The following is a 21989-nucleotide window of genomic DNA, read 5'->3' on the forward strand; positions in this document are numbered from 1 at the left end:
TTTTGTTGACCTTTGTCCATGGAAGGTCCCTGCAAAATTTCATTGAAATTGGTTCAGGGGTTTTGGAGAAGAAGTCGAAAATGTAAATTGTTTACGGACGCACGACGGACGACGGACGACGACGGACAAAAGGCGATCGCAATAGGTCACTTGAGACTTTGTCTCAGGTGACCTAAAAATCTAAAACTATTTAAAAATTCTCTTAAATCTTCAGATACTAAGCGAAATACCATCTTTCCATATGGCCATGCCAAACATAAAATAAACCATCCACGTATTGGAATGGGACTCAGTGATTTTAACAAACACAGATTTTCACACAATATAACACCCAATAAGTACTGTGACAACTGTTTTCTCTCTTGTACCGTTAACTTATTTGTTAAATGTGCGAAAAGCGACTCCTAACCCTTGGGCTGTTCGTAGTCATCGTTAGAAAAATGAATTAAATCACTACTTTTTATTTTACTCCCTACGCTGTTGACTTTTCCGGGACACCTGGTCTTACCTTTATTGAACAAAGGTCTCTGTGTGAATCATTCCATTGTTCAATTAGGCTTTATCAATTTTGACTTTGAATTATAGTTTTTGTTGAAACTCTGTTATTCTCTTGCTATTTGTATACATGTTCTTTATGTATGAGGAAGGGTATATTAAAATAAAATAAAATTACGAGTAAGAAATCTCAATTGTAATAATGAAAATGAATTAAGACAGTTCTAAAGACAGGATTAATGAGAAACAGTAATTAAAAAAAAAAAAAAAAAAAACATTTAGCCAAATAAAGTAACGATTTTAACTCGCTGTGTGGTTATTTTACCCATTTATGACACGTGAGTGTTACTACCGATCAAAATAATGAAACGACATATCTCCATTTTCGGCGCGTCTAATTACTACCCAATACCACCCAATACTACCCACTACCACCCAATACTACCCAATACCACCCAATACTACCCAATACTTCCCCATACGACCCAGTTATGAATCAATTACTTCTTTATTACTGTGAAATATCACCTTTGTAGACGTTATTTACTTCCATCTGCCATATTTTATCGGGAAATATGCGATTTGGTGCCGAAAACATCACCGAACTGCCGTGACTATGACCCAATACTACCCCATACCACAGGTGCTCGGTGCGATATCTAGTGGGTGCGATTATATATCACATATATTCCAGAACCCGAGCACCTGTGCCCCATACCACCCAATACTTCCCAATACAACCCCATACGACCCAGTTATGAACCAAATACTTCTTTATTACTGTAAAATATCACATTTCTTGAAGTTATTTACTTCTATATGTCACATCTTATCTGGAAATATGCGATTTGGTGTAGAAAACATCACCGAAATGCCGTGACTAGGGGTTCGACGATTTGCAGGAACGGGCAGAAAACTATTAATTATTATATATACATTAATATATACATTTTATCGGGAAATATGCGAGTTGGTGCCATAATGACTTTGCATTATTGATGACGTCATACTTTCTTGTGTAAACAACTATGACCTCACAATACCTGTTTTCAAAATAAACAGTCTCCTGATGAACGGGGAATCAACCCGAGAAAGGCCTAGAGACGCTACCTCTGTCTTTTGTTCTATTTTTTACATTAATGAATATATATATATTAGATACATTTAAGTATCATTATCGGGTATAAGATATATTTGATAAAAGAATTGCAATTACATGTTACTATATTAATTCTATTCATGTCATAAAATGATGTTATTAAGATCATATATATAAATTTAACAGGAAATATTTAGAAAAATTGAAATTACTTTTCAAAAATGTTAGTTATTCAATTTTGTTAAACATAACAGTATTAATTATATAACAATGCTGGAGAAGAACCTTCAGTTAAATTAGATACTCAAATACTATGAAATTCAAAAAGTATATGAATTGTATATGATTCGAAGTCCTTTCAATTACTTGAATAACTCACAGATAGTCTGTTTTGGACAAGCTAGATACTTTTCTAGATATAGTTCTCTGACCAATCTTATGAAGGGTAGACGAGTAGGTTGTCATTAGTCAATGTAAAAATTAAATAGATAAATAAAAGGAATTACGTTACGCTTCTTACACATCAATCCAGAGACGTATATATTACAAATTACTTAATATATATACGTCTTTGATCATCCGAAAGCAAAATACTAAATGACATGAACACTTGATTCGACTCCTAGATATACTGTATACATATACTGTTAATAACCCTGAGTTTGTGACACTAATTAGGAAATAACAGAAATATGTTATCTGGAGTACGGCTCCATTCTGGACTCGGGCAAATATCCCGGCTCTGTGCCCCCCGGGCACTTAACAATCCAAGTTCCTGAAGGTATACTGATCAGGTGTATACTGGTACCGAATCTAAATCACAGTTACAGGTAAATAACATCCAACATTGGAGTGAAAGGCGATATGGGATGGTTATCTCTCCTCAGTAAACAGAGGACTGAAGTTTTTAAATTAAACAGTCGTGTCGGATCTGCGGACCCTAATCGGCTTTTAAACAAAATACATGTGTGGTCTAAACGAAGACGATACTCGTGGGAATCTCGTGTACTTAAACTTGGGAATAAATACAACATTTTCTATTTTATGCATTTGTTAAATATGATACCAGGTGTCAATCAGAAACATTTTTTTATGAAAATAATCTTCCGTTTAAATTATAATTAGCTACTAGTTAGTGTGAATTTAGCAGACCTCGCTAGTAGGGGGCTCCCCAACCCTTGGAAACCTAAATTTCACTACAATGTAGAACTAGGAAATTATTCATTTTATTTATCACCATTGTTATTGTTTTCTTTAAAGACATCATGTTTTAAGGCAGTAAATGTAAAATAAACCATTTAACTATTAAAGTATTTAAAATATGTAAGGACAAAATCCAGGACTTTGTTAGGTAGGGGCTGTCCCAATCACCTGCTCTCTGGATTGGCACATATGATAGCTTGCTTTAATTTATTAATTTATTATGTATAATAGCTGTTCTTAACAACATTATGATATGGTCTATGTATTTTTACATTAAGATTATTGATCCCTGTTGATACTGTGTAACTATATACTTGTACGATGTAATTGTGATATATGACACTATAATAAACAAAATTGACTTGACTTGACTATATATATATATATTGGTTATGCAATGACTACGAAAACGGAGATAAATTTTGAATAGAATTGGCAAATAGAGGATTTTCCCCCAAATTACTTACAGTCAACTAAATTAGAACAAATGTTTAAATAATTTTATTATGCAATGAACGTTATAAACGTATTGACGTACATATGAACATTCTACGGAAATATTTTAGTTATAACAACTATCGATATAATATGTATAAATATAGATTTGTTCCAATATATACTAAAGATACATGGTTGTGAAAAGTAAATCTACTCTTACTAAATACTCGTCGAATTTATTTAAACAAATCTAAGTCTTAAAAACATCAAGTTATATGAATGCATAACCACGGACTTTATCCAATTCCGTGTACAATATCTAATCTTAAACATAAACTTAGTCCCATGCAATTGAATAGATTCTTGATACATGAAATCCATTTAAATTCAGCATAAGCTTGTACATTATACTAGACAATTGATTTTCACCTGTAATTAGTTTATACCAAAACATTATCATTCTAGATTCTAGAAAAAAAATACTAATAATATACCATTATATTTGCTGTGGAGCTACACATGTTTAAAATTCTTTTACAAAACTGTACATGTAATTTCTCAATTATATTGGTATTTTAAAACCCCAAAATTTCTGAGGAGTACAAAAGAATTGGGAATATTAATACATCAAACAATTTTAATTGTAGGTCAATTGGTAAAATAATATTTCTTATTTTTTATATAATGCATACATTGCTTTTTGAGCCTGTTCAACAAGTTTTTTTCTTGCTTTACAGATAATTATAATGAAACAGCAGTCCTAGAAACGAGTAGCTGTCATGTGTTTGCAACTCTTCACCAAAAAGAGTAAAACGATTTTTTGGTGCAATTACTTTTACTTTTTTTTTAAAGATAACAACTTTAGTTTTATTGAGATTAACTTTAAGTTTCCAAATAGTACAGCAAGTTTCAAATTCACGGAAAGCATTCTGTAGACATTTAGCTGTTTCTGACATAACAACTGTGTCATCTGCATATAGCAGAATAAATAATTTAACAAACATACCCATGCGTTCTTGAAATAAATTATCAATATACTAGAGTTGGTCAACATTACGTTGCATGAAAAATTCTTCTGAATCATTTAAATATACTGAGAACAAAAATGGAAAGAGATTTTCACCTTGTTTTACCCCGACGTGACATGTGAAAAAATCAGTCATACCATTGCTAGTTTTTACGCAAGAATTAGTGTATGCATACAGATTAATTTAGCAATAAATATCTTTCCTGTGGTATTATTCTTTAATAATTTCTTCCATAAACCTACCCTCCAAACAGTATCAAACGCTTTTCTGAAATCTAATATATATATATTCATTATTGTATATATATAATAATTGATAGATTTCTGTCCGTTCCTGCCCGTTCCTGTAAATCGCCGAACCCCTAGTCACGGCATTTCGGTGATGTACCAAATCCCATATTTCCAGATAGGATGCGACATATAGAAGTAAATAACCTCAAGAAATGTGATATTTCACAGTAATAAAGACGCATTTGGTTCATAACTGGGTCGTATGGGGTAACATTGGGTAGTATTGGGTAGTATTGTGTCATAGTCACGGCATAGGTGGTGGGCACGTCTATCAAAAAAAAAAAAAATGAATATATAAAACTAGAAAGGTGAGGAACTCAGCCCCTACCAGCGGCTGGCAAAATTGAGGTAATTTTGTTTGAAGTGTCACAGAAATTTTATCCGCTAAAATCCTTCCCACAGCGTAGTCTCGATCGAAAGTAGGGACATTAATCTTTAAATAACACCCATTATATATCTTCAAAACAGTGTAGTTATTTCGTAAGCAGTTTCGAAGCTCGCGAAAATCACCGATTTGTGTTACCTCGGACACGATCCGGAACATTTTTTCGAAACAAATTCTTCATTCGGTACACAGAATAGCGGACGACGTAACATTAATAAACCATTGTATACTCAAAGATAAGGTCAAAACAAACTTGCTTACTTGTTTTACGCACCACTAAATTTCTCCTCTCGTGTCCCTCAAGTATTTTCTCCGCAAGATTTCACATTCAGCCCTCCTTCGTCCACCATCTTGGAGAATTTTATAATATGTAACACGCAAGCTGATTGGTCTAACGGCCGGTTAAAAATAGACGAAAATAGCTCGACCAATCAGCTTGCATATTATAAAATTCTCCAAGATGGTGGACGAAGGAGGGCTGATGTGAAATCTTGCGGAGAAAATACTTGAGGGACACGAGAGGAGAAATTTAGTGGTGCGTAAAACAAGTAAGCAAGTTTGTTTTGACCTTATCTTTGAGTATACAATGGTTTATTAATGTTACGTCGTCCGCTATTCTGTGTACCGAATGAAGAATTTGTTTCGAAAAAATGTTCCGGATCGTGTCCGAGGTAACACAAATCGGTGATTTTCGCGAGCTTCGAAACTGCTTACGAAATAACTACACTGTTTTGAAGATATATAATGGGTGTTATTTAAAGATTAATGTCCCTACTTTCGATCGAGACTACGCTGTGGGAAGGATTTTAGCGGATAAAATTTCTGTGACACTTCAAACAAAATTACCTCAATTTTGCCAGCCGCTGGTAGGGGCTGAGTTCCTCACCTTTCTAGTTTTATATATTCATTTATTTATTTTTTTTGATAGACGTGCCCACCACCTATGGTCACGGCAATTCGGTGATGTTTTCGGCACCAAATCTCATATTTCCCGATAAAATATGGCAGATGGAAGTAAATAACGTCTACATAGGTGATATTTCACAGTAATAAAGAAGCATTTGGTTCATAACTGGGTCGTATGGGGTAGTATTGGGTAGTATTGGGTCATATTGGGTAGTAATGGGTAATTAGACGCACCCCTCAATTTGTTCCAATATGCATGCTGAAACAGCAACGGAGGAGAGGTTTCTATAAAACCACTCACTCGATAGGTACCATTAAAATTCGTCATGCTACATACATACAAAGAGTTATGTAACTGTGTTACAAAGGTTTGTTCTCCTGATGAAAATAGTATATAATATGAAAAAAATGATGAAAATAGACAATATCTAAGCTACATGTATATGACAGTACTGTATATAAGATACAGGTAATGTGGGAGACCAGGTAAAATATATATGAAACAGACTATAACTGCTATCACAACATTATTGCCTCTATGGGTTTTTTTAAAAAGTGTTTACCTCTGTGCCTGTGACGAGTATTACACGGTTTATCATGACTTGTGTATAAATGTAAATACAGCATGGATTGTAATTAAATAAAGAGTTTATTTCATGTTTTCGTTTAGTTTATATTTCTTGTGCTTAAAATTTCGTTGGGATTATATTTCGTGGTTTTTATAAAACCACGAAATAAACAAAATTATACAGTACAACCATAGGTGGTGGGCACGTCTATCAAAAAAAAAAAAAAAATGAATATATAAAACTAGAAAGGTGAGGAACTCAGCCCCTACCAGCGGCTGGCAAAATTGAGGTAATTTTGTTTGAAGTGTCACAGAAATTTTATCCGCTAAAATCCTTCCCACAGCGTAGTCTCGATCGAAAGTAGGGACATTAATCTTTAAATAACACCCATTATATATCTTCAAAACAGTGTAGTTATTTCGTAAGCAGTTTCGAAGCTCGCGAAAATCACCGATTTGTGTTACCTCGGACACGATCCGGAACATTTTTTCGAAACAAATTCTTCATTCGGTACACAGAATAGCGGACGACGTAACATTAATAAACCATTGTATACTCAAAGATAAGGTCAAAACAAACTTGCTTACTTGTTTTACGCACCACTAAATTTCTCCTCTCGTGTCCCTCAAGTATTTTCTCCGCAAGATTTCACATTCAGCCCTCCTTCGTCCACCATCTTGGAGAATTTTATAATATGTAACACGCAAGCTGATTGGTCTAACGGCCGGTTAAAAATAGACGAAAATAGCTCGACCAATCAGCTTGCATATTATAAAATTCTCCAAGATGGTGGACGAAGGAGGGCTGATGTGAAATCTTGCGGAGAAAATACTTGAGGGACACGAGAGGAGAAATTTAGTGGTGCGTAAAACAAGTAAGCAAGTTTGTTTTGACCTTATCTTTGAGTATACAATGGTTTATTAATGTTACGTCGTCCGCTATTCTGTGTACCGAATGAAGAATTTGTTTCGAAAAAATGTTCCGGATCGTGTCCGAGGTAACACAAATCGGTGATTTTCGCGAGCTTCGAAACTGCTTACGAAATAACTACACTGTTTTGAAGATATATAATGGGTGTTATTTAAAGATTAATGTCCCTACTTTCGATCGAGACTACGCTGTGGGAAGGATTTTAGCGGATAAAATTTCTGTGACACTTCAAACAAAATTACCTCAATTTTGCCAGCCGCTGGTAGGGGCTGAGTTCCTCACCTTTCTAGTTTTATATATTCATTTTTTTTTTTTTTTGATAGACGTGCCCACCACCTATGGTACAACCCTTAGCTACAACAGAACAGATATTCTTGTCCTATACTTACAGGCGTTATTTAAACTCGTAAAGGATCCATAATATCTCCTTCCATTAGTGTGTATGATGGCTAGCTGTAATAATCCGGGGCGTTGAAGTATATAATGAAAGTATATATGAAAATCCGTCCATCACACAAACCCCTGCATTTCTTCTACAGGTCGATAACAGCTGCAATTCAGCCATATGAACAACTGACCGAACGTATGGGAAACTATGGCGGAAGAGAGCGATAATTATATCAACGAGGTAAATTCCGTCGAACAATAACCACATCCTAATTTCAGTGTAGATTCCGCCATAATCCTGAACCAAGGAGTCGGAGTCCAATACACAAACGGATCTCAGATGTTGTTTTTCTCATTTCATGAGCTTGTACCTTTTCTGCCGAAATTACTATATCATCCAATGAATCATTAAGATCATAAGAGTTGATGAAAGTCGCAGACAGAAGAACATCCAATCCCGAAGAACTCCGCCGTGGTTTACCAGGTAACGGATTCCGGCTTGATCAGTTGTAGTGTAGTGTGTATGTGGGATTCTGGTCTGTATTATGTGTGCAGTGTATGCGAGTATGTGGTCAGACCAGGTGATACACCGAGGTTATGAGCCGTGTAAAGCTAGTGAAGCGTTCTAAATGTCCCTGCGTTCGCGGCAAAATAGAAAGTGATTTGAGAAGAAAACGCTGTCATATCACGTATGGTTTGTTTCATTTAAATCCCCCTTTTCACCTGAGTTGATTTAACGTATGTTTCCCCTATGATTTGTGTGATCGAGTCGTGCTAGCTCGTAGCTGGGTTGTGTCATGTAAATTACGGCACGTGATGGCTCTGCGAAAATTCCCGCCAGCTTAGAGAGACAGGCAAATTCATGGCAGTCAAGATGGCTACTTAAGAAAAAAAGGGGGTGTACATTACGTTATAGAATGATAGGTGAAAAAATAAGCATACAAATAGCACACACGAATCGAAAATGCTTGAAAACAAATCAACTTATGACGAAGGTGCCTTTGTTATATAGTTTCAGAACATTTCCCCAACCTCAATATATATATATACAAACACACCAAAGGTGTCGATACCATGTATTACTACGTACAGTCCAAATAACTGTAACATATTTCCGGTCGATTTGAAAACAAGAATATTATAAGTGTAGAAGAAAACCTGAAAACGTGAAACGCTTACTGTGTACATCCTGATTTGATATGAAAACAAAATATTTTGTCACTGATGTAAAAAAAAAACACCAAGGTGTGTGGTACATAAAGACTAGGTTTTGCAAAAGGTTCCAAAATAGAATCTAGATCCGGCATTACCTGTAATTCAAAGAATGTTATTTACTCTTGAATATGTGTGAACAGTGTGGAGATTTTTTAGTCTGACAACCCGGATGTGACTTGAGACCACGTATACACACACAGACAGCTAATGAAGGACAATGAACTCAGGTTTTTAAAAGTAAGCAAACATTTGCATCAACGTTCGAAAGATGTTTTAATGTATTGCCTATTTACAAACAGAATAGCGTTAATCTAGTTGCAAGAAGAGATAAAAATATTTGTATGAAAGCCCTCAAACCGGCTTTAATGCACAATAATGTTAACAGTGTGTTGAATATTGCTGACGTCACAATTTGTTTTGCTATGCAACTATTTATGATGTTATGTAACTGAAAAACGGTGATTAATAAACATCATTCAGTCTGAAGCCCAAGAGAGCAGAAAGGCCTAGCGGTCAGTATTGTTTACTTGTTGATTTATTTATGTTATCCTTCGCAAGATCTTATTGCTATATATATAGTAAGATATAAATGTGCATCACTATTATATATATATATACATTTGTTAACGATGTACTCTTCTAAAGTAAAAATCACATTCAACTCTATCCCTTCTTAAATTTTAATTTCTTTACAAAATACCACGATTTATTTACATAAAAAAGACTGAAACATTTACCATTTCGTGGGATTAATGGAGTAAAGAAAAAATTATATACACCATATTGTAACATTTTGAAATAGATTGAAATCAAAACCTTAAAACGCTAGCTACTTTACCAGATGACATGAAACCTGAGGTGCTCCCTTAGTCAAGGCATATGATGAGTTCGCTACGAGTTCTATTCACGCACGTGTACCACGCCACCGATCGTAAAAATTCAATGCATCATAACTCGGTCGTTTTTTCATTTATCTAGCTAAAATTTGGATTATATATCAATACAAGTCTTATTAATAACATCTCATTTGATGTCGCTTACTTTATGAAGGATTTTTAAAGATATTGTCTGGTGACGCTATCTTAACTGTATAGGTTAATACACCCACGTGCCACGCCGCAGATCGTAAAATTCAATTCATCATAACTCGGTCAATTTTTCAAATATCAGATTGAAATTTAGTATAGAGGTGTATTATAGTCATATAACCAACATATCTTCTGGTGTCGCTTACTTTATTAGGGATTTTTATAGATTTTGTCTGGCGACACTTGTTGTCACTTGAAGACGCTTGTTGTCGGTTGAAGACGCTTTTAAGGAGGACCTGCCCTTGGCCCCTCCATATTCAGATTTTCTATTAATTCTATATGGAATGGCCCCTTTTAATTTTGATGTTGACTAAAATTTGCTCATGGCCATTTCACTTGTATGTTGTAACGTAAATTGTAAATGTAATTTGAATAGTATGTTTCATACTTGCTGGTGTTAAATATGCCAGGATGATAATTTTGTGATTGATACAACTTCACGGGATGTGATAAACATTTGATCAGAAGAAAGTTATGAACAGCGAATAGTATAACTAGTTCCGTTCGCAAGGAGAAAGAACAACCACGTGGTCCGATATATATTTTCTTAAATTTACTGTATTGTTGCAGTATATATATATATATTCAGTAATCTTAAAAATCGGACTCTAACCCTCTCTTCCCTCCCTCTCTCTCCAACACCTTTCAGCAATTTCATTTCATCAAATTTTATTGACAAGATGTCATAATCAATTGGATTGAATAACAGGCAAAGCCTATATAAATTCACTCCGTCAAATGGCCAAAGTTGGATAAACAAGGAAACATAATATTTTAGACATGTTGCAAATGAAAAAAAATAACACAAATTAATTCATAATAACACAATGCTAAGGGGAAGTAACTCATGAAGGAAACATCTCACACACCTCATACACACTTACACACACATACAAGTACATGTACAAATACATTTATTTCAGCATATATATACACTATCATAGACAGATATTGGCAGGCTTAGACCAAAAGTCCATGTGCATATATTGCACAGGTCACTGCTACCAACAACTGTTACAATTAAAAATAATAAATTCATTTAATACATATAAAGTGTAATTATTTACAATGTCATGATAAGTACACGCAATAGACAGTAGTCATGCTCAACTAGAATCTCCTGGATGAAATATAGAATATATAGTATATTTTTGTTTAACATCATGGCTTTAAGTCATATAAAAATTAAAACGACGGGATTTTCCAATAAAAATATGCACATCATCAAGTATTCTTCTATTTGTAAGCCCATCACAATCAGGACAGCCCTGGAGAAGAATGTTTTTATCAATGTGGTTGTGGTTTCCATAACTATTAAGAGAAGTGAACAAAGTTGTTCTTTGATTATTAAAAATAGGACATTCCAAAAAGTAATGAGATACTGTTTCATGTTCAGCAGAGCAGGTACAAGCAGGACTATTAGTAAGATGGTCATGGTGTAAATCATAATTTAAATTACTGCAAGAGTTTCGAAGTCGACATAGAATAATACTTGCTCTTCGGTTACCTTCTGTTTTGAAAATTGAAACAGATTCACTATCAGAAATAATATCTTTATTCAAATATTTTTTTAATGCTGCAGGAGAGGGAGAATTAAGAAGATCAGAATTTGCAATGTTAATTGTGCGGCACATTTGAGGGAAAAAACTGTCAAAATAGTTATTAGTTCTACATAAAGGTGGGTTGAAAAGCCTAGTTTGTCTGAGAGGGTAGGGGTTATCATTTTGATTATTAATAAAGGGATTTCACCTTTCAGCAATGCACTGAATAAAGATGCACAACTGAATTTAAAGACTTCATCTGGTTCTTCCAATACCACAAACACCCCTAACTGCACATACTCTACAATAGGAATAGACGTATCAACATAAAGCCGCCATATTGGATTTTTAGAGTTACGTCCCTTAAATCGGAGTAAAGACACTTCCGGTTTCCCTTTACACACGTGTACACGATACTGGCGATATCTGTTATCAGGGACACTTTTATCTAAAATTCAGAAAGTAGAAGTTGTTTGTTGTTATAATTAGTAACGATAGGATGTTCTCTGTGATGTGTTACAGATTAGTGATCATCAGACATTGCAATCGTCCATGTATATCAGTGTATTATGAGGAGGAATTATATTCATTTATGGTTGTATCAAAGGAAGAATATCGATGGATGTTCTTACAAACGAAATTAACACCCGGGGCTCCCTTGAGATATTTATAGAACGCTCTGAAGTCACCGATCAGCATCTCTGGTTTTTGCGAATGTCAGGACCCAAATCGGATCAAGGCTTGAATTTTGCAGTATCTTACGCTTCAAATGAATATTTTTTGTCAGCATATTAATATTTTATGATGACCTTTAGAATGTATATGACAAAAAGTAGTTCTATAGTGTGAATTCATTCCTATAGTGCAAAACAGAATGCATAGTCGTCGCACGCGCCGTTTTTAAAAAACGTGATAAAAACAATGATATTTGAGTTTGAATTACGTTTTCATGTGCTATTTGAACATAAAAACTAAACATCTGTAGACAAAAAAATGGTGCATAGCTATCTATTCTAAGACAACATCATTGCTACAACTGACTTATAAGTATTTTTGCAAAAAGTGATCCGATTTGGGTACTGATCCGATTAGCTCGAATTATTCTGACGTTTTATCGATTTTTTTTTATATCGGTCTGTCGTCGATTATATGCGGGAAATATGCGACCCGCGCCCGGAGCGCACTTCAAACTGATATTTTAGAAACAAATCGTCACTTTCACACACATGTCGCACATGGATCAAAAGATCTATTCTGTATGCACAAAAAAAATATAAAGCCCTATAGAGTGCGTCCGTGTATGTTCGTACAGGCATCTATGTTCGTACATGTTGAATTAATGGCTTATATAAATATGCTGGTGTTGTTTTATGTGTTAAAGATGCGACGTTTAGTTTCAGCATAAACATTACAATACATTTTACAAAATTGAGTGAGTGATACACAGCAATACAGACATATTATGGAGGATGGACAATATGTGTAATTATTCATTTGATCTCAGTTGTGAAGCAGAAATTAAAAATTTGGAAAGATTATTCAATTTCCTCTTACTTCTAACAGAAAGTAAATTAATTAATTTAAACAAAGACGGTGTAATTCTGTAATATCTGTCAATATATTGTGTTCTTACTTCGTTGTAAAATGGACAAACAAGAATAAAATGCAATTCGTCCTCTATATCGCCTAAATTACACTTTAAACAAAGTCTTTCATTACGAGGTATTCTCTCATATCTGCCCCTTTCTATACGAAGGTCGTGTGAAGATAATCTAAATTTCGCAATGGTTAAAATACAAGATTCAGGAAAAGATTTACAAAGATAATACTGAAGACAATTAACCTCGGGCAGACATCTATATAAAAAACATTTCGTAGAGTTTTCAAAAAAAAAAAGTTCATATTTTGTATAAAAACATCACGTAGACGTAGTTTAACGTCCAATATAAATTGATTCTTACATACAACTTTCTGATCATACCAAACATATCCAAAACCTAGAGACATTAACATTGATTTCACATTACTAAGCCAGTGGGTTATCGAGCTACTCTGTGTACTATATTTAGACACCTTGTTAATACGGTACATCCTATAATTTGATTGGATGGAAGTAGTTGGCGCCGGAAAAACAAACTTGCATGTTCCGGAGAGGTTTTCAGCAGTCCGGAAATCTGATATACGCCATAAGAACATTGCTATAATGAAAATACCTGGAACCACTGAACAACTAGAGCCGAGTGTTGCGATAACTATTTGTTTGATCTTGCTTTCTAACCATATATTTTCAAATGCTTACATTTTAATATTTAATAAAATTCACGTTTTTTTAGTGTATGAACTTACCATACTACACTCATATACGTATGACACAAGTACCGGTAAGTTCGTACAGGCAATGTAGATCTACACTACAAATCGTACACAATGTCTAAACGCCTAATTTTGATAACTTTAGACAGTTACTGGGTGAAAAGCTTGCTCTTACAAAATGTCTGTATGATATTATAATTTAATCATAATATAATGACTTCTTAATGTTACCTAATACTTATTAAATTTGAAAGATTTGAGAGGGGGAGGAGGGGGGGGGGGGTCGGACTAGTCGCATAGAATAGCATATACAATCCCAACTCGTCCACAACAATTCCCATTTTAGAACTTTGCTATTTTTGTATTTCAACTTTTACCTTCTCTAACAATAGAACATGTATTATTATTATATAGTATATTTATATTAATCTATCAAATACTAAAATAAAATAACGTAGATTTAATGTATTTTTGGTTTCTTCAGTCTTTCTAGAATATGGTGAACTATCGGTTGTAAAACTGGAAGCTTGTCTACTATGCTATGCAGTCAAGATACGTTTGTAGTTTTAACACTTTCTGAAACATAACTGGTTATACATACATGTACTTTTAAACTGCTCCAACTCCCTAAAGAGACCCGCAACCTACATGTATAATAAGTGTCTTTGTCACAGCTAGCTATTATACAGGCACCTGTCGTGACTGAGAAAAAATACTCCTACACTTAAAATAGAAATGTAATGAACTCGTCCATGGCGAAAATACATATATTTTTTAGTTTCTAACTGCTGTAACATCGGCGGTATTTGGTGGATTTGAGCATACATGGTCTTAAATTGAAGGAGAAGAACCAGTCTTCAAATCAAGCTATAGCATTACATCGGTTCTCGAAAGTGTGTGCACAAATTCGAAAGTGGAACTTAATAAACATTTCAATTTTGTTTAGTCGGACAACTACACGTACAAAGATAATGTACACTTTATGTAACAGAGTAAACACATTTCGACTAATGGGCACAGCCTCGGATAAGAAATACACTAGGAGACTAGTCTATATCCTTTCTTACACTTATTCGAGAAATTAACAACAACAATATTCCTCGCTTGTATACGTCTCCTGTCGTTGGCCCCGTGGCTTCTATCAGGGCATAACAAATGAGCCAGATATCCAGCGTGTATCGAGAACAAAATTCAACGATTAGGCCTACTCAGCGATCGATAGTTTACCTTTTTATCGTTAACTTTCATAATATACATTTATTACGTCAATATAACGAGATTATCGTCTGATGCAACAGAAATAACGATGCTTTAATGTGGTGTACGAACTTACACGGTTCTGTACGGATTTACCCGCCTCCAACTTTTATTCTTCAAATGATATAAACATACGTTAGAGCTCTTCCCCCTACCTGTACAAATCAGAACAAACCTCAAGCACACTATATATTCTCTATCCTGGTCACGGACCATTTGTAACAGGAAAGAGAATAGTGTGCTTCCACCGGGGATCGAACCCTCGATATCAAGGTTCCGAGTCGGACGCTCTACCTCTGAGCTAAAGGGAAATTTCCTCTAGCACGAAGGTAGAAGGCGACCTTAATCCTATGTACAATTGAACCCTGCCACATGTGTATTTCAGACATTTGTAACGAACCCTTGTGTTCTAACTCACTGTTCTTCATATATTTTTGAAAGTCTGGAGAGGCGGAGTGGGCAGCGATTGAAAACCGAAGATCTACTGCTTAATCCTTCAATAAACATGAAACCTATGTATCCATTTTTTAAGCGCCAGAAAAAAAGTTGAATACTTCTAATAAATTTTGAAAGTGCTTACCTCTATTCGAAAGCAAATCCGCCGCCATCTTTCGATTGTGGGAGGTGGTAAAGAGCGGATGTATAATACGGATAATGATGGAACGGCGGAGAGGATTTCTGTTACTGTAACGGATTTATTTTCTAGCTGCTGAGGTAATGGAGCGATAGGCCATGTTTATGACGAGGAAATTGAATATAAAGCCTGTTTATAAAATGATTTATGTGTACTGAACGGTAATACGTGGTCTGGGTTCAGATCGATAAGGTAACAGCCCGGGATTTGCTTTCAGGCAATTCGAGATCTCAAATGATATAACAAACGAGGTCATAAAGCACTCTTCTCCAGTTATGCTGAATAATCTATCAAAAGTATCATTTTTAATTGTGATTAATACCCAGAAAGATGGGGCAGATCACACCTGGTTCCTATACTTAAAGCTGAAGATAAAAGCCTGCCAACTAACTATATAGGTATATCCCTTATTAGTTGTCTCAGTAAATTGTTTATTTCTAATTTAAACAAAACACTCACTGAATTTATGGCAGGGAAATTATCCGACCTTCAATTTGGTTTCAGGAAAAAGCAAAGAACCACAGATACCTTATTAGTACTTAAATCTCTCACTACCAAGTATGTTTATGGTCACAAGAAAAAAAGTCTTTGCCTGTTTTGTTTATTTTAACAAGGCCTTTGACTCGGTATGGAGAAAAGGTTTGCTCTATAAGTTAGCTAGATATGGTATCGGCAGCAAACTCTTTCAAGTCATTAGTAATATGTACAAGAAAACTTCGTCTGCCTTAAAAAGTTAATTCGTTCTTCTCCAATTACTTTGATAGCTTTAGAGGACTCAAGCAGGGGGATAGTATGAGTCCCTCTCTGTTCAATTTATATGTAAAACATGATCCTTTAAAGCTTATCGACTTATAAATAGGTTGCCTTATGTTCGCAGATGATCTGGTAATATTGTCTGAAACAGCCGAGGGGTTACACAAATCATTAAATAGCATATATACATATTCCAACAGATGGAAACTTTCAATAAATAGTCACGCTGTCGGTAGCCAATGTAGCCATTGACTACTTTTATTTTTTATTAAAAATTCGATGTGGCTACTAAATTGACTACTAAGTTTTTAAAAATGGGGAAACTCTGTATCTTTGTTCCAGAAAACGATCCGTCTACTAGAGCTCACCTGTGTATTGTGGCTGACACTGATTGCGTAAACATAATCAGGGCCGTAACAGATCAGCGTGCGCTGTACGACTGCGAGTTAATTAATGCCTTTGTCTAAGTTGTAAAGTCAATTATCAAGCTTCAGGTGGCAAAAGGTGTTGTACAATAATGGACAGTGGGGTCAAGTTAATTGGATGACCTATTCATTTATTGACTTTGAGCTTTACAGCTCATCAGTATGTACACAATACATATAAATACAGTGGCAGACACTGCAATAACGCAGTGGAGAATGGACAAAAAATGCATGTAGTTACATATATTTTAACATTATATCATGCTATTCCTCAACTGGGTGGCATCATATATATATTTACTTAACATAGTTAATTCTTTAACGTTCGTTGTGCTTAATAATTGAATCAGCTTGAAAACAGATGGTTTTTTCCAGTAGTACAATTTTATACGTCTTTCTCTTAAAACTTGATAAAATGGACAAATGAACAAAAAATGGTATTCGTCTTCAATATCTTCAGAGTTACAAATTCTGCATATACGTTCATTTCTTACAATGTTTCGATATCTCCCGGTTTCAATATACAGCGTATGCGCTGATAAACGTAACCTAGTTAGAGCAATTCTATTTCGCTTTGGAATATATTTACATAAATATTGTTGTAATGTTAAATTATCAACTAAATGTCTATACAAAAAACATTTCGAGGAATTCTCTAATAATTCAAACAATTCTTGCCGTGCGTTATCAAAGATTCTCTGTTTAATAATTGGCAGGGCTTCAGACGAGTTCACATTATTTTGATTCAGCCACACTTCGCCAAGACCGAGTGAAAAAAGTTTGTCTTTCACAAAAGTTACCCAATTAAAAACAGTATTTCGCTTTGGCATATACATGAGTTCATCATAGGCAGTTTTAAGAACACAGTTCTTAGTATTTAAAAGCTTGAACCAGTACTTAATTAAATTATAGTGTCTGGTATGTACAATCGGAAATCTACCCAATTCAAAATAGATCATTACATTACATGTTGACTTCTTAACACATAATATCCTTTTGCAAAATTCCAGGTGAACTTTCTCAATATCTATGCCTTTGCACGAGCCCCATACCTCAGATGCGTAACACAGTATACTGGTAACATATGTGTCAAAAAGTTTAATCAAAGTATGGCAGTTTAAATTCATATTTTTACATTTTGTATATAAGGCAAATACTGACTTTCGACCTTGCCCGGATAATTGCTTTTGTACAATATTAAATTTATTGTTCCATTTAAAATCAATACCTAGATAAGTAAACTGTTCAACGACTTCTATTTTTTTTCTATCGAAGAACCATTCCTCGTTATTTCGTAAGCGGCCTCCATTTCTAAAGACAACAATCTTAGTTTTTGCCGTATTAACGGTCAATTTCCATGAGTTCGCATATATAGACAAACTATTTAACATATTCTGTAGCTCATTGGCTGATTCTGCAAGTAGCACCAAATCATCCGCATACATTAATAAAAAGAGACTGAGTTCTCCAAAATCATACGGTTTAACACCGTTAGCAATAAAGTCATTTTCAAAGTCATTTACATACATTGAAAACATAATTGGGGATAAAATTTCCCCTTGGGCGAGACCCATGTTGTTTGCAAAAAAATCGGAACATCTTCCCTTAGATGAGACACATGTCTTAACTTTTTTATACATGGCTTTCAAAATTGATAACAGCCTTCCTCGAACTCCTAATTTTGACAATTTATACCACAATTTACAACGATCGACGGAGTCGAACGCTTTCTTATAGTCAACAAAACAACAATATAAACGTTTACTATCATTTAGAGATTTTGTAATAATGGCATGAAGCGCGAAAATGGCGTCAACCGTACTTGTTCCAGGACGAAAACCAAACTGTGCATCTGTGATAATGTCATTCGACTCCGACCAGTCTACTAGTCTTTTATTCAGTACAGATGTAAAAAGTTTCGCCATACAGCTCAGGAGACTTATTCCACGATAATTATTAGGATCGTTTTTATCACCTTTTTTAAACACCGGGACCATCACCGCTTTAGACCATTCTTCAGGGAAACATCCAGAGTTAAATACATTATTAAAAATAGTATGTAAGGCTTGTAGTAAAATGTCACCAGCTTCAATAAAATATTCGTTTAGTAGACCATCTAGACCATGCGCTTTTTCTCGTTTTAGACGCTTGATAGCACATTTAATTTCGTCTGTAGATATACTACGGTCAAGTTCATCAAACACAGTGTTCCTATCAACATTTTCTTCTACATAATCATTATCCGACGGGTCGAGATTCGTGGCTACCTCCTTGAAGTGATTAAAAAATTCATCCAACGACACATTTGAAACAGTGGATTTTGTACTTGAGAATTTTTTATAAAAATAACGTGGATTGGTTTTCTGTAAGTGTTCCATCATATCTCCCTCGACCTTCCTATATTGCCTTTTACATGCGGCTTCAGAACGTTTGTATTGACGTTGAGAAAACAGCCTGATAAGCGATCACACGTGCACCGTAGGTCTCGCACACGTACATTTGACGGCGCCGTAAGTCGATCTGATAAACTCGTTCAAACACCGCATCCAACAAATTTATAGGTTCAGTATATTTAAATTATACCCAGAAAACAAAAGCAGTGATATTCAATTAAGTAAACCATGTTATAAAAATCTGCAGATTTAATATTGGTAACTATAATATAGACATTTAACTAAAGAATATATATATCTTGATAACCTGATAAAGACAGCAGGTAACTTTTCACCGTCTGTAAACGAATTGTCCAACGAAGGTCTTAAAGTTCTGTTTTTGCAAAAAACAAATATGCAAAAAATATTACAAACTTTCCAGTAGATGCCCAGTGTTAACTCTTTCAATCCCTTGCAAAACCTGTCCTGACTTGTAATACAGAAGTATGGTACTTGCATTTATACCAAAATATGTTAAGCAGAAAAATCAGATCAGGTAATAGCAATACGCAGTTTGATTATTTCTCTTTTATTGATAAATCTCCTTTTGAGCAAGTACATTTGAAATTCTGTAAACATACGCTAGGGTTTGTGGTATTTATTCGTGTAAAACGACAATTTTCATACAATCTTGAAATGTAAAAAGCCGCCATTTTGAATCCAGTGCGTAAGTCTGTGACGTCATATACTTTTCCTAGGCGTGACGTCACAATTGAAATAGTTGAAACTTACAACCAATTCACAGGGCTGGTAGGTCATATAACATGGGCTAATGCGGGAAAAAAATAACATTGGATAACACAGTACATTATGTGATTAGTAATGATGCTAATTTGTTAAGTTATTTTCTCTTTATAGATTTTCCATTTAAGTCCCGCAATGCATAATTTTCATTTCAGAAAAGATTTTTTTTTCAAAGCTATAGTTATACTAGAAAAATCAGTTTCAGAAGTGTAACTGCCAATTTTGGCAGCGGTACAGGGATCCGTTAAAAAAGGAGATGACTTTCCAATGCATGTTTGTACGGCAGAAAAAATGAACTTATGTCAAGTTGCCGCGTCCGTAATCCGTCCGGCGTCAACATTTTCCACAATCGGACTTCTTTTTCGATACAAATGTGCATTTATTATGAAACAGTATTGTGTACTACCGACAACGAACACTACAATTACTATATATTATATTGTAAATAGGTTTCTCTATACATTGTATTGTGAAAGTTGATTAAAGTTGAATTGTGAATTGAAATTTCAGCAAAGAACAGACACAGGCCGATGATATTTGACCAGCTGTATGCACGGATAAATGACCTTGACCAGAGACGTATATACTCGCTTAGTATATGTCACTGCCTTGACCCATTGTCAAGGCCACATGAGTCGAATGTGTCAAAAAAAAGTCCCCTCTATAACCCAAAAGTCCCCTCTATAACCCATAAGGCTCCTATATAACACATAAGGCTCCTATATAACACATAAGTCCCCTCTATAACCCATAAGTCCCCTCTATAACACATAAGTCCCCTCTATAACACATAAGTCCCCTCAATAACCCATAAGGCTCCTATATAACACATAAGGCTCATCTATAACACATAAGTCCCCTCTATAACCCATAATGCTCCTCTATAACCCATAAGTCCCCTCTAAAACCCATAAGGCTCCTCCATAACCCATAAGGCCCATCTATAACCCATAAGGCCCATCTATAACACATAAGGCCCCTCTATAACCCATAAGGCTCCTATATACCCCATAAGGCCCCTCTAAAACCCATAAGGCCCCTCCATAACCCATAAGGCTCCTAAATAACCCATAAGTCCCCTCTGAAACCCATAAGGCTCCTTAATAACACATAAGGCCCCTATATAACCCATAAGTCCCCTCTAAAACCCATAAGGCCCCTCTAAAACCCATAAGGCTCCTCCATAACCCATAAGGCCCATCCACAACCCATAAGGCCCATCCACAACCCATAAGGCCCATCTATAACCCATAAGCCCCTTCTATAACCCATAAGTCCGCTCTAAAACCCATAAGGCCCCTCTTTAACCAATAAGGCTCCTATATAACCCATAAGGCTCGTTTATAACACATAAGGCCCATCTATAACCCATAAGGCTACTCTATAACCCATAAGTCCCCTCTAAACCCCATAAGGCTCCTCCATAACCCATAAGGCTCCTAAATAACCCATAAGTCCCCTCTATAACCCAAAAGGCTCCTTTATAACACATAGGGCCCCTCTATAACCCATAAGCCCCTTCTATAACCCATAAGTCCCCTCTATAACCCATAAGGCTCCTTTATAACACATAAGGCCCCTCTATAACACATAAGTCCCCTCAATAACCCATAAGGCTCCTATATAACACATAAGGCTCATCTATAACACATAAGTCCCCTCTATAACCCATAAGGCTCCTCTATAACCCATAAGTCCGCTCTAAAACCCATAAGGCTCCTCCATAACCCATAAGGCCCATCTATAACCCATAAGGCCCATCTATAACCCATAAGGCCCCTCTATAACCCATAAGGCTCCTATATAACACATAAGGCCCCTCTATAACCCATAAGGCCCATCTATAACCCATAAGGC

The 21989-nt window shown here is 35.2% G+C and overlaps 1 protein-coding gene across 3 annotated transcripts in view; it reads right to left on the minus strand.

Moving 5' to 3' along the window:
- LOC110454504 (alpha-(1,3)-fucosyltransferase C-like) overlaps nt 1-21989 on the minus strand; it is a 71428-nt gene that overhangs the window by 18375 nt on the left and 31064 nt on the right. Inside the window, exon 1 of one of the 3 annotated variants that reach the window (XM_021504021.1) lies at nt 7733-8927. The exons of 1 other annotated variant lie outside the window; for it this stretch is intronic. The gene's annotated coding sequence lies outside the window, so the exon portion shown is untranslated. Of the gene's footprint in view, nt 1-5199; nt 5841-7732; nt 8928-21989 lie in introns of those variants that run through there. One more of the 3 variants, XM_021504023.1, reaches the window with a different exon arrangement.

Source organism: Mizuhopecten yessoensis, unplaced genomic scaffold, assembly GCF_002113885.1.
Source record: "Mizuhopecten yessoensis strain PY_sf001 unplaced genomic scaffold, ASM211388v2 scaffold7903, whole genome shotgun sequence".
Classification (NCBI taxonomy): domain Eukaryota; kingdom Metazoa; phylum Mollusca; class Bivalvia; order Pectinida; family Pectinidae; genus Mizuhopecten; species Mizuhopecten yessoensis.